Below are 14,781 nucleotides of genomic sequence, written 5' to 3'. Positions count from 1 at the left end.
CCTTTCGCCCACAATTATGGCAAGTATAACGAAACTCTCCCGGCGCACTCTTCTTGACACTTCCGACACTCTCGGTTGCACCCTTCTTTGAAAAGTTTGACTTCTTGCTTGAAAAATTTGAGTGACTCGAACCTTCATACTTTCTCTTCCTCAACACAATCGCTTCAAACCCTTTCGCCATATTAAACAACTCATCGAAGCTCTTCACCACATTTACGCTAATCTTTTCTTGATAACTGTCATTCAAGGTTCGATAGAAATCTTCTTTCAACATTTTATCATTCCCGACATACTCCGGGCAAAATTGCGTCTTGGACAAGAACACGGATTTGAGAGTGTTCAAGTCCATCGACCCTTGCCTTAAGGTGCGTAACTCGTCCTTAAGCCTTGTAAGATCGGCCGAAGTTCGGTACTCATCGAAGAACTCCGCTTTAAATTCATCCCAAGTGAAGTCCATACATTGTTCTTCACTATAAAGTTGGATCTTAGCATCCCACCACAATTTCGCGTCACCCCTTAGCATGCTACAACCATACCTAGTCTTCTTGTCGGGTGGACACTCACAAGTACGGAAGGCCCCCTCCATATCGGAGATGAATCGGGCACTCTTGAGTGGGTCCCGATCGCCCTCAAAAGTAGGAGGTTGAGCATCCCTAAAGTTCTTGAAGAAAAAGTCACGCCTTCCCCCATTTTCTTCTTGAAGAGCAATCTTAATTTGCTCCTTAACCAAAGTGACGACTTGTTCGTCAATTGTCTCGAGAAACATCTTCTTAACATCTTCGCGAAACTCCGCCTTTTGGCGTTGAAAGATGGCCTCAACCTTGGCCGTGAACTCGGGGTCCTCGCTCGTGCCCCCAATATCGGTGTCGTGTCCGTTTCTCATCTTCATTCTATAAAACGGAAAAGATTAAACAACGAAACTAAAGACATGACACATATATATATATACACCATACCACTCCATCTCGCTCGACAATCGTCGTACATCGCTCGTTTGACACGATTTGCACCCGTAGTAAGGGTAGCTAATCATTACTACGCGAGCTCGTCGCGTTAACTCGCTAGTACAACGTTCATTTCGCTCGATGATTGCTATACAACACAAACAATAACGCATGATTAGTTCATATAAACCTATGCGCTAACCAAGACCCGGTCCGACCCAAAGTCCTACAAGTCCCGCACAATACGCACACAAAAGTCTAAGTCTAGGCGCCTATCTCAAGTCACCTAAATCCCTTAGACCATGCTCTGATACCACTTGTAACAACCCAAACCGTAACCGACCAAACACGACGAAATTGCAAACAAAAAAAAAAAATTTCTGGTGCAGGCAATCTGCGCGGCGCGCCAGATGGCCGCGCGGCGCGCCGAATCACTTGGACAGCCCGCTGTCCCCGGAAGTCTATTTAACGAAAATGTTTGACTAGTTCCCGACATTTTTAGCCAAAACGCTTTTAACCATACATTCATATATGTAAAACTAGCACATAACTAAGGTTTGAGCGAGTTTTACAAAGTGGGGCCCACACGTGCCCAAAACGCCACTAAGTTTAAAATACAACGTTTAATACAAATTAGAGTTTCGACCACAAAAGTTTAATTGCCAAACGACACAACGAGCATGGTGTTTGGGGTTAAACTACCCAAGTCTCGGTCAAACTCCAAGCCAAAGCCAAAAGCGCTTCTTAATCATCGAAGCGGGAAACTCAATCCAAGGTAATGCCCTTACCCTTATCCACACACGAACCTATAAAAAGATAAACAACGAGAGGGTAAGCAAAGCTTAGTGAGCAAAAATAATTATACATATACATATATAATCTACTTACTCGCATCACTTACACAACATCATATTCGAGTTTAACAATTCATCAAGCATGCTTCAATACTAAGCATATACCAATAACCGCAATACCACAATAGCTAGTAATACAATAGCATATATTTCATGATTAAATACTTTCAATACATAAATCTCATAACCTTGGTTAACCAATTCGAACAAGGGAAACGGTGCTTAAGAGCCCGTTGGAGTTCATAACATCCGTTAGTGCTACTTAACCAACGCGTAGTCACTAATCCCCCGGGTGATGTCTTAAACAACGCGACTCACTCACCCTTTCCAATGTGGCGTCTTAAACAACGCGACGATTCCACATGCCATTCAATACGATGGGTGGTGTCTTAAACAACGCGACATCCACCCCAATACATTGTGGTGTCTTAAACAACGCGACATCCACTTCTATACCATGTGGTGTCTTAACAACGCGACAATGCCACATTCATGCAACACAAATAAGTACATTATATACACATACGCATAATTATTCCACTCACCTTATGCCGTCGGTGATTACTAAACCAAGCTTGAATTCCGAGGTAACGTACCTATTTCACAAGCATATAATCAATCAATCAACTTGGTCCAATCTCACATTACACACCATCCTAGTTCATCTTGACCCATTTGGACACTTAACCCTAATTTGGGTCATTTTCACCAAAAACCCTAACACTTGGCACTCAAGGCCTTCATACCCATTAAATCGCTAGGTTTTAACACAAAACACTAACATTAACCAACATTGGTCCATTTTGACCCATTTGACCTAATAAAAGTCAATACACTCATTTTGGGTCATCTATACCCAAATAGCACCCATTTATACATCAAGCAAGTGTTCTAACCAATTATTAGCCAATTAGGGTTTCTTAACATCAATTAACACTTTTAAAACCCTAGCTAACCCATTATTGAGTCTACATGACCCAATTTACCCAAAACACCCAATTTACCTAGAAATGGGTCTTAGTGTTCATCTTCAACACAAACCCTAACTCATACACAAAATCAAAACAAGAAATGGAAGTTAAGGCATACCACAACTATCAAAATGTAGCAAATGACGAGATGAACAACTTTAAAGCTTGCGATTAAACCCGAAACGAACTCCTTCTCCTTCAAAATGAGCTTCCTCTCTCAACAATCAACTCTCTCTCTCTAGAGTGAATGGGAGAAGATAAGGTTGGTGTACAAGGGAGTAAATGAGCTCCCAAACTACTGAACCAAGCATTAAACTCGGCCTTGATGTGAATTTACCAAAATACCCCCAAAATATCTAATTTAAAAAGAGAAAGGAAACTGTCACAGACATTTGGCGCGGCGCGCCACAAGGCCGCGCGGCGCGCAACCCTGCCAGTTCAGCTCCTTTTGTATTTTAAATACGCGCAACAGAACCCCGTTTCAAGTACCGTACATTACACTTATATACACTTATGTACACTATAAATAATCGGGTCTTACACCGAATTTAGAAGATATGATGACGAAGCTAGTTGAAACTCAAACGCAGTTTTTCACATCTCAGAAACAAACCAATGAACAAAATGCTCAAGCATTTAGAAATCAACAAGCTTCTATTCAAAATCTGGAACAAGAATTGAGTAACCTAGCAAGGTTAATAGGTGAAAGAAAACCGGGAAGTCTACCTAGTGATACAAATGCTAACCCCCGGAGTGAAACAGCTAAAGCCATTACCACAAGAAGTGGCACAACACTTAAACCACCGGAAATACCTGTAACTTCTGATGAAACTATTCCTACTCCACAAGAACCACAACCTGATCAAGATAAGGAAAAAGAACCGGTAGTTGAGAAGGTTAATGAAGATAACACAGTTAAGGATAAACCTTATGTTAAACCATACCAACCACCACTTCCTTACCCGAGTAAAATGAAGAAAGAGAAACTTGAAGTCGAGCAATCCAAATTCTTGGATATGTTTAAACAGATAAATGTAAATCTTCCTTTCATTGATGTGATTTCAGGAATGCCTAGATATGCTAAATTCTTGAAAGATCTAATCTCAAATAGAAAGAAAATGGAAGAACTCTCGGCTGTTACTATGAATGCTAATTGTTCAGCAGTGCTGTTGAATAAGATACCAGAAAAATTATCTGATCCAGGAAGTTTCACAATTCCATGTTTTCTGGGTAGTCTTAGTTCAATAGAAGCATTGGCAGACTTAGGTGCTAGTATAAATCTAATGCCGTATTCACTATACACTAAACTAGACCTTGGAGAATTGAAACCAACCAGAATAAGCATACAACTAGCCGATAGATCAATAAAATATCCTAGAGGGATAATGGAGAACATGCTAGTTAAAGTTGGTACTTTAGTATTTCCAGTAGATTTTGTTGTTCTGGACATGGAAGAAGATTCTCAAGTTCCTCTCATATTAGGAAGACCATTCTTAAACACGGCTAAAGCAATGATAGACGTGTTCAGTAAGAAACTGACCCTAAGTATAGAGGATGAGAGTGTTACCTTTTCAGTTGATAGAGCAATGCAACAACCACAATCTGCAGATGATACATGTTATTATATTCAAACTATAGATGCACATGCAGAATTATTAGAAGAATTTCCAGAATTACAAGGAACAGGAGAATGTTCTTTAGGAGAAGGTAATGAACCAATTAATGAAGCTGAAATGTTATCTACACTTATAGCTAATGGATATGAACCAACAACAGAAGAAATTCAAATGCTAAAAGAAGAAGACAGATATCGATACAAATCATCGATAGAAGAACCTCCGAAATTAGAGTTAAAGCCACTTCCAAACCATTTGGAATACGCTTATTTACATGGTGAATCTGAATTACCTGTAATAATATCGTCTTCTCTTACTGAAAATGAGAAATCACAACTCATTTCTGTGTTGAAAGCTCATAAACCAGCCATTGCATGGAAGATTCATGATATTAAAGGAATAAGTCCTTCGTATTGCACACATAAAATCCTTATGGAAGAAGGTCATAAAACGTATGTGCAACGCCAACGAAGACTAAATCCTAATATGCAAGATGTAGTTAAGAAAGAGATTATTAAACTGCTAGATGCAGGTTTAATTTATCCAATTTCCGATAGTCCATGGGTAAGCCCAGTTCAATGTGTACCTAAGAAGGGTGGCATGACTGTCATCACAAATGAGAAAAATGAGCTTATTCCTACTAGGACTGTAACAGGATGGCGTGTATGTATTGATTATAGAAAATTAAATGACGCCACCAGAAAAGATCACTTTCCCTTACCTTTCATAGATCAAATGTTAGAAAGATTAGCCGGAAATAGTTACTATTGTTTTCTAGATGGATTTTCCGGATATTTTCAAATTCCAATAGCACCCGAAGATCAAGAGAAAACCACATTTACGTGCCTTTATGGTACTTTTGCTTACAAACGCATGCCATTTGGACTTTGTAATGCCCCTGCAACCTTTCAAAGGTGTATGATGGCGATTTTTCACGACATGATAGAAGAATGCATGGAAGTATTCATGGATGACTTTTCAGTCTTCGGTGATACATTTAAATCATGTCTAGTTAATCTGGAACGAATGCTAATTAGATGCGAAAAATCAAATCTAGTACTTAATTGGGAGAAATGCCATTTCATGGTTAAAGAAGGCATCGTTCTTGGACATAAAATTTCAAAAGAAGGAATTGAAGTGGATAGAGCTAAAGTAGATGTAATTGCTAAACTTCCACATCCCACCAATGTTAGAGGAGTTAGGAGTTTTCTAGGGCATGCCGGTTTTTACCGACGTTTCATAAAAGATTTTTCTAAAATTGCCACTCCTATGAATAAACTCCTAGAAAAGGATACTCCATTCATCTTTTCAGATGAGTGTATCAAATCTTTTAATATTCTTAAAGAGAAACTCACTAATGCGCCGATCATGATAACACCAAATTGGAATCTACCATTTGAACTAATGTGCGATGCAAGTGATTTTGCAATGGGAGCCGTTTTAGGACAAAGGATTGAAAAACGATTTCAACCTATATATTATGCTAGTAAGACATTACAAGGAGCACAAACGAACTATACAACTACTGAAAAAGAACTCCTTGCTATTGTCTTTGCTTTTGACAAATTTCGATCATATCTCGTTCTAGCAAAAACGGTGGTCTATACCGACCATTCTGCTCTTAGATACCTATTTTCAAAACAAGATGCTAAACCAAGATTAATCCGTTGGATCTTACTCTTACAAGAGTTTGATATTGAAATCCGAGATAAAAGAGGAGCAGAAAATCTCACCACTGATCATCTTTCTCGTCTTGAAAATCCTGAGTTAGAAGTTCTAAATGAATCGGCCATACAAGACAACTTTCCTGATGAATATCTATTGAAGATAGATTATAATGAAATCCCATGGTTTGCAGACTATGCAAACTACTTAGTTTGTGGATTCCTTGAAAAAGGATTATCGTACCAAAGACGAAAGAAATTCTTCAGTGATATAAAACACTATTTCTGGGAAGATCCACATCTGTTTAAAAGTTGTCCCGATGGAATAATACGCCGATGTGTATTTGGAGATGAAGCTAGTAAAATTTTAAACCATTGTCACACAGGACCAATAGGAGGGCATTATGGGCCTCAACTAACAGCAAGAAAATTTTATGAAGCTGGATTCTATTGGCCTACAATTTACAAAGACGCACACCTTCTTTGCAAATCCTGTGATGCATGTCAAAGGGCCGGAAAAATAAATCAACGTGATGAAATGCCACAAAATGTCATCCAAGTATGTGAAGTATTTGACATTTGGGGTATTGACTTTATGGGTCCATTTCTAAAATCTCATAATAATCTATATATACTCGTAGCCATTGATTATGTATCTAAATAGGCGGAAGCACAAGCTCTCCCAACTAACGATGCACGATTTGTAGTCAACTTTTTAAAACGTCTTTTTGCAAGGTTTGGAACACCGAAAGCTTTAATAAGTGATCGGGGTACTCATTTCTGTAATAATCAACTTGAGAAAGTTCTTAAAAGATATGGAGTAACTCATAAAATCTCCACCGCATATCATCCACAAACAAGTGGACAAGTTGAAAATACCAACCGAGCCTTAAAACGTATTCTAGAGAAAACCGTAGGATCAAATCCGAAGGAATGGTCCATTAAATTGGAGGATGCACTCTGGGCTTTTAGAACAGCCTACAAAACTCCAATTGGAACCACACCTTTTAGACTTGTTTATGGAAAAGCATGTCATCTTCCAGTAGAAATTGAACACAAAGCATTTTGGGCTTTGAAAACATGTAATCTTGATTTACATGAAGCTGGACGTCTATGATTAAGTCAACTAAACGAATTAGAAGAATTAAGACATGAAGCATACGAAAATTCGTTAATCTATAAAGAAAGAACGAAGAAATGGCATGATAAAAGAATCAGAAGTTCAAAAGAATTTAAAGAAGGAGACAGAGTTCTTCTTTTCAATTCACGATTCAAGCTATTTCCTGGAAAATTGAAATCAAGATGGTCTGGACCATTCATAGTCAAAAGAGTTTTCCCATACGGAACGATAGAATTGATAAATTCAAATGGGATTGAATTTAAAGTTAATGGTCACAGAGTTAAACATTACATACATGGTCCGATGGAAGTCGACAACGAAGTTAATCACAATTTTGACACCACAGCTAACTAAGTGTGGGGAGAATCAAAGGGGTATATGTATTTCTGTTAGAGTTAGATTGTCTGTTTTCGTGTAGTTCTCGAAAATGGAACCCGAATGGTCTTTCCCTAGCAGACCCTAAAGAACTAGTCTTCTCCCCCCATTCTGAATTTTTATTTTTTTAGGTTTTTACAAAATGAAGACTGCCTGTGAACTAAACCATGGTCTAATGCTACACGCTTTGATCACTAAACGTAATAATGACATACTCCCAAGTGAAATAGTATCAGTAATCAGAGAAAGAATGGACGGAGTTAGAAAAGAATCCAGATGTGAAGATAATAAGTTACAATTTGGTAAAGGAAAATCAAAATCCGCAGCGAAAAGAAGAGCACGACACCTAGAAAGATGTCACAAATGCGGAAAATGGTCACATGGAGGTAAATGTTCAAATAATCAAACCTATTCAAATACCGAATTTGTTACTTTATGCAGAGACGGACCGTTCATATGTTTAGAAGAAAAGACACTGAATGCTCGAGGTTACGCCTATGTAGCCATGGAAAACCAATTAAACCGACTATCTTATGAATGGGATAGATCATATAACTAAGAAATCTATTTCACAGGTATGTCTGTATAGTTTTTATTTTTATTTTTATTTTTAACCTTTTGATAATAAACGCTAATTTGTTCGCTAAAAAGTATTAAATTGGTATTGAATAAAATTAGGTTTGGCGACCGAAATTATTGATATCATTCAAAAATTTATTACATCACTGCGAAATTTAACATTTATTCTTAAGGTATAAATATCTTTAATCAATCAACCCAAAATATTTCAAAAATTCGTCATGATTTAAATTAGGTCTTGGAACCGAAATTACTTTACCGAAAAGAGGGGCGCATATTTTTGATAATATTTGATTGATTAAAGTGGGATAAAAAGACAAAAAGATTTTTAATTTTATTTTTACCATGTTTTTAAAATTAATATTTAAATCTTAAATTAATATTGTAAACTTTGTAAAAACAATATTTTTAAAATTGTAAATATTTGAAAAATTAATATAAGTTTGGTATGAATTTATAATATGAATTTTTAATTTAAGTTTGGTGTGAACTTTTAATTTTTAAAATATGAATTTTTAATTTTATGCATTTCAAATTTTAAGTTTGGTGTGAATTTTTAATAATAATTTTGAATTTTATATTTAAGTTGTGTGAATTTAAAAACAAAAATTTACTTTATCTCATTAAGTTAAGAATATGATTTTTAAAATTCGTCGTAAGTTGAAGACTAGGTCTTTGAACCGAAATTGCTTTACCCGAGGGAGGGACGAGAACTTTTATTATCATTATTTTTAATCTTATTGAATTAAAGTATGCCAAAAACATTAAAAAAAAAACCCCCCAAAAATCTTAGCTTTTAAAACAATCGCTACAAAAAGACAAATTTTAAAATTTTGTCGAAGGACGGACTAGGACATCGATCCGAAACGACCTCGTCCTAAATAACAAGGGAAATAAAATTTTAAAATTAAGTACTTAATTGTTTCATAAGTTAATGATTATAAAAAAAAAAAATATATATATATATATATATATATATATATATATATATATATATATATATATATATATATATATATATATATATATATATATATATATATATATATATATATATATATCAAACTCCGCGACTCGCGGAGTTTGAAGAGTATTTCACCGCGAGTCGTGGGAGGACCAATTTACAGAAAAAAAAATATAACGCAAGAACTGATCAGTCCAACCCCCAACTCAAAAATAACAGCGAAAAACACTCCGAAAATACCCGAGAAAAAACCCCCAAAATCACAATTTTTAACCGTTAATCACCAAATCTTTTGCTAAAATCATGTTGAGAAGGATGCTATCTAAGAATTACTCAAGAAAAACGGTAAATTTCTACACCTAAACACCATTTAATCCGAAATTTGGTGTTCTTGAGCAATTTTTTCCCCAATTTGATTTTGATGCTTTTTAGTGTAATTAGGCTTAAATTGTTTATGTATTATGCTTGTATAACCTAGATTGATGCTATTTAACATGATTAGAAGCCTTAAACTTCAAATTTTGAGTAATCTAGGGTTTGTGTTCTTGAGCAAATTTGGGGCTTTTTGATATAAACAGGTTATGGCCGATTTTTGTCATGAATTGTTACTAAATTAAGTAGTGTAACATGTTTAGGTAGTTAAATGATCCAAACTTTGAGCCTAAACATGATTTTGAGAATTAAAGTGGACTTTTTCAAGTCTAAAATTCATGAACTTGATTTTTGAAAGATAATGCCATTTGAGACTTGTTTAATTGCTAGTAATGATTATTTTGACATGTTATTTGAGTTGAATGCTTATGAACTTTATTATCAACTAATTTTGACGACAAGATGCAAAATATATGTGAAATAACAACAAGACGGAATGAACAAATGATGTGCACCATTTATCATTCAGCAAACAAACGCCAATATATTTGGAAACTTTGGTAAAAATTTAATCATTTTCACACAAATCACCCTCAATAATTTAAATTGTTACTGATTTCTTGCAAATGAGGGCATTGCAAGATCTTAAGTGTGGGAAGGGGTTAAATTCTTTCGGATTTTAAAATTTTTACTTTATACACTTGGTTACCATTAAAAATACTAGTAAAGCAGTAGTTGTATTAGAATCTAGTGCTCTCTGATAATAAAGAATAGCCCTGGTCTTATATACTGACTACCCAATTCTAGTAAAATTTTTTAAAAATTTTCAATTAAATGAACTCAAAATCATGTTTATACATATTTATGAACGATAAAACTAGGTTTTAACACCGAAATTATTGTTACCTCGGAAAGGACATAAATTGAGAAACAAACTAAAATGTTAAAATTCATTTAAAATGGAATAGAGGACGATAAAAAGGAAAATAAAAGCCAAGTGTGGGAAAATTTACCAAGTTATCTTAAACATATGTCACATATATCTGTAACAAATAACTGAAAATACTTTTGCTTTGGACTAAACTAAACTGTTTTACCCGATGAAAGAAAAGAAGAGATGGATCTACACGAAGAATCAATTCCATCATTAAAAGGAAGTAAAGTCTTCCGAAAAAGACACGCGCTTCTTGATTTAGGTCAAGAAGTTGTCGTCCAGACCAGCTGTAGGTTGACGAAAAATCTAGAAAAGTCATCACTAAAATCAGCAGGAAATCCACGGACCTCAGCATTAAACAGGGTCGCCAAGTGGTCAGATTTATCCTAACCATGAGAAGGATTTATCTCGTACAATGGGGGGCACCATGCAAATTAGCTGGACAAGACTAATGAATCAGATCCCCAGAAAGGATAATCTCCTTAAAGATTAAAAATCAGCTTTTAAGACTGATATTACTCAATCCTAGAGATTGACCTTAAAGATTGAGAATTACAAACTCATGGAATTCAATGATATCTAAACTCGAGCTTGAACGAGAAAATATTTTGATCAAAATTACAAACCGATTTATTTTCTGAAAACCCTATTTTCAATGCGTTCATTACCATTGAACGTAAAATCCTAGGAATTCACCTGGAATTCATTAGGTCACCTGAACTAAAACGGGTGTCAACCGTAAGAACGGTGGTTGCATAGTGGTCAAAGACAGGACCTTGTGCCATACCGAAAAATTTTAAGGGTGAGCTTTACTATTGCTTCTACCAAGGATAGTAATTGCGTCCGACACGTTATAGACCATAATTAAAAGCATGTCAGGGGACATAGCCTTAACAGTTGCTTGTTCAACGCTTTCCTTTACAACCGGACGGTAGTTTACTGAAAGGTAATATACGGGACAAGTGAACTGGACGTGTTGCTTTCCAAATACAAGGTTAGAAAGTGGGTGACACAAAACCATAAGTTTTGAGCTAAAATTTTTTCAATTCTGAAACCCACCAAACCCACAAAAATATTTTGCAAACACCGGTAAAGGGTTATTCCGGAAAACTTATCTAGGGTAAAAACTAGATTTAATTTTCAAAAGATCAAATGTTTTCATAAAGATCCAATTTCCTTACGGATCTAAATTTTAATAGTCATGTGGGACTGTAAACCGCCTTTCAAATGTGCACTTTGCTTTGGAAACCGAAAGTAAATCGGCTATTTGATTGCAAGTGTCGTTGACCTAAACCCGAGGCAACTGTGGATGACACACCTACCTTTAACCATGGTTCTATCGTTACTATCATAATTTATACTGCCATATCAAAATCACTGATGTACAAAGTGTGAAGAATAAAGAAGTGATTCGTGTGATTTATTATAATTTCAAGTTATGTATTGCTTGAGGACAAGCAACGTTCAAGTGTGGGGATATTGGATAATGCTCCAAATGAACATATATTTAGTAGCAATATCCTCCCAATATGTAAATTATTTAGTTGTAATTGTCCTATTTTAAGTTGTAATCGTTTATATTAAATAAGTGCGAAGACAAAAGGCGAAAACGACGATTTGAAGACGCAAATGACCAAAAAGCTCAAATGTACAAGATACAATCCAAGTGGTTCAAATTATTGATGAAGAACGTCTAAAAAAAATAAGAGTACAAGTTACAAAACGCAAAATACAAGATATTAAATTGTACGCAAGGACGTTCGAAAATCCGGAACCAGGACATGAGTCAACTATCAACGCCCGACGCAACGGACTAAAAATTACAAGTCTACTATGCACAAGAATATAATATAATATATAAATAATTATATTAATTATTTATATTTTATATTTATATATATAAAACGTCGGCAAAGAAGATCCAAAGGGGTGTGAGCTGTATTCCATTTCCCCGCGACTCGCGGAGTTCTCAGGCACAAAGTGCCGCGACTCGCGGAGCACAGAAATTTCAGAATCCCTATAAAAGGTCGCGAATTCTGCCGAGTTTAATAACATAATAATAATAATACTCCATAGTATAATATAAATATATATATATATAATATAGATTAGTGTTATATTAGATTAGTTCGGGTTATGTAAAGGTTATTTTACGGGTTTTAAAATCGGAGCTCTGTCCGTGTAACACTACGCGATAAATAATCAATGTAAGCTATGTTCTCCTTTTTAAATTAATGTCTCGTAGCTAAGTTATTATTATGCTTATTTAAAACGAAGTAATCATGATGTTGGGCTAATTACTAAAATTGGGTAATTGGACTTTGTACCATAATTGAGGTTTGGACAAAAGAACGACACTTGTGGAAATTAGACTATGGGCTATTAATGGGCTTTATATTTGTTTAACTAAATGATAGTTTGTTAATGTTAATATAAAGATTTACAATTGGGCGTCCTTATAAATTACCATATACACTCGATCGGACACGATGGGCGGGGTATTTATATCTACGAATAATCGTTCATTTAACCGGACACGGGAATGGATTAATAGCCACTAGAATAATTAAAACAGGGGTGAAATTACATTCAAGGGTAATTGGTGTAATTGTTAACAAAGTAGTAAAACCTTGGTTTACACGCAGTCGATAACCTGGTGTATTCATTAAACAAAGTATTAAAACCTTGTTACAATTCGAATCCCCAATTAGTTGGAATATTTAACTTCGGGTATAATAATAATTTGACGAGGACACTCGCACTTTATATTTATGACTGATGGACTGTTATGGACAAAAACCAGACGGACATATTAAATAATCCAGGACAAAGGACAATTAACCCATGGGCATAAAACTAAAATCAACACGTCAAACATCATGATTACGGAAGTTTAAATAAGCATAATTCTTTTATTTCATATTTAATTTCCTTTATTTTATATTTAATTGCACTTCTAATTATCGCACTTTTATTTATTGTTATTTAATTGCACTTTTAATTATCGTCCTTTTTAATTATCGCAAGTTTATTTTATCGCACTTTTATTATTCGCAATTTCATTATCGTTATTTACTTTACGCTTTAATTTAAGTCTTGTATTTATTTTATATTTTACATTAGGTTTTAACTGCGACTAAAGTCTTAAAATCGACAAACCGGTCATTAAACGGTAAAAACCCCCCTTTATAATAATAATATTACTTATATATATGTTTGTATTTTTATAAAAGTAAATTAATATAGCGTTGAGCTTTGTTTAAAAAAGATTCCCTGTGAAACGAATCGGACTTACTAAAAACTACACTACTGTACGATTAGGTACACTGCCTATAAGTGTTGTAGCAAGGTTTAAGTATATCCATTCTATAAATAAATAAATATCTTGTGTAAAATTTTATCGTATTTAATAGTTTTTCCTAGTAAAATATAAACTATTTCGTATCCCTTAGCTTTGACATCAGAATCCTATTGATAGATCTATCGGGTTTGACAAACCCAACCGGGCTAGTCGCTCTAGTATCGTAAATGGTTGCATAGTACTTCATTTTTACTACACTTGGTACAGTGTAGGGAGATTTCATAATAAAGGAAATATGCCACATTAATGGTTAAGTATGGTTACCGAAGCGCTCAACAATTTATAGAATATCTCTATTGAAATATTTATAACTATGAAATCTTGTGGTCTATATTTATATCGATGCTAGCTTTAAACCTATATATCTCACCAACCTTTGTGTTGACTGTTTAAGCATGTTTATTCTCAGGTCCTTAAGAAAGTATTCCGCTGTTGCATTATCTGAGCAAGCTGTGCATGGAGTCTCATACTTTTGTTTAAATGAAGTGTTGCATTCAATAAAACCTTTGTCATGTATTATATTCGACTGTTTGTCACGTGTGTAGTATTTCGAAACCGATGTATTATGGGAATTATTTCTTAAATAATCGTCCACTTGTTTAAAACATGCATTATGTATAATAAGGGTGTGTCTTTTTATGAAACGAATGCAATATTTTCTAAAATGTATCATATAGAGGTCAAATACCTCGCTATGGGACCAATGAATAACGTACCGCGTTTATAGTAATATGGACGAGTCGTTTCACTATCTCGCTCAATGATATAAACCAACACAAACAAAAATTCTACGCGATATAAACACACGCAAGAACTACATCACAACACAAACAACAATCCTAGTTAATTCACCTGCACGCTAAGGCACTAAACAAGTCCCCGTCCGATCCGTTCACCTACAAGTCCCGCAACAAATAAGCACACACAAAAGTCTAAGTCTAGGCACTATCTCAAGTCGCCTAAATCCCTTAGACCATGCTCTGATACCACTTGAAACAACCCAACCCGTATTTAAACTGGCCCAGAT

The sequence above is a fragment of the Rutidosis leptorrhynchoides genome, chromosome 11 (assembly GCF_046630445.1).
Source record: "Rutidosis leptorrhynchoides isolate AG116_Rl617_1_P2 chromosome 11, CSIRO_AGI_Rlap_v1, whole genome shotgun sequence".
NCBI classification, from domain to species: domain Eukaryota; kingdom Viridiplantae; phylum Streptophyta; class Magnoliopsida; order Asterales; family Asteraceae; genus Rutidosis; species Rutidosis leptorrhynchoides.
Note: the sequence above shows the minus strand (reverse complement) of the source record.